Source organism: Eurypyga helias, unplaced genomic scaffold, assembly GCF_000690775.1.
Source record: "Eurypyga helias isolate BGI_N326 unplaced genomic scaffold, ASM69077v1 scaffold20803, whole genome shotgun sequence".
NCBI classification, from domain to species: domain Eukaryota; kingdom Metazoa; phylum Chordata; class Aves; order Eurypygiformes; family Eurypygidae; genus Eurypyga; species Eurypyga helias.
In genome coordinates this window covers 1-764 of record NW_010239602.1, presented here as the reverse complement: position 1 = coordinate 764, position 764 = coordinate 1, and positions in this window count along the sequence as shown.

Here is a 764-nt window from a genome sequence, read left to right as displayed (position 1 = left end):
TGGGAGCCTGTTTGAACTCTCACGTTTTTGACATGCGTATCCCTCTATCAAAGCCAAACAGAAAGCAGCGGGCTTTAAGAAGAGTTGGGGAAAAGAGTTGGGGATCATACCTTAAATTCGAAATGCCTCAGCAGAAGTGAATTTCAGTCTCCTGATGTCAGATCACCTGCTCCTCTGGTAGACATTCAGCCAAAGATTCTGTTAAAACGGTCCTGGGATCTTCTCAAGGAGCGGGAATAGGCAGTTTGGTGTCCATGAAGTGCTGAGAGCTAGAGACTCCCCATGGCTACACAGGGCCTGACACTCTGAAGGGTGTCTGCTTCTCTTAACCCCTAAAAGCTGAACTTTACGTGCCTCTTTCTGAGCATCCTGCCTGCCGTCAGTGTGTAACCGAATTGCAGCTTGAATGCAGAGTCCCTCGGACACCGCCTCACCTACCGCTCTCCATCAGGGCAAGGGAAATCCATGCGTATCCGTGTTCTGCAAACAAACTCCCCATGGCTGTGCTTTGGTGGTGCTGCATTAAGTGATTCCCTGCATCTCCGTTGCCTCTGGTGAGCACCTGCTGATTTTGCAGGTGGAGGACTTTTGGCAGCATCTGAGGAAAGCAGAATAAAACGCCTGAATCGACAGACAACAGTTTGCTCTGTTTGTTTTGTTGTTGGAAGTCCATCCTTGAGCTCCCCTCATAAAAGTATAGTCAGCCTCCAAAACATCTCTGCAGCGGCCCTAGCCCGGGAACTTGGAGCAAAATGAACAATTGC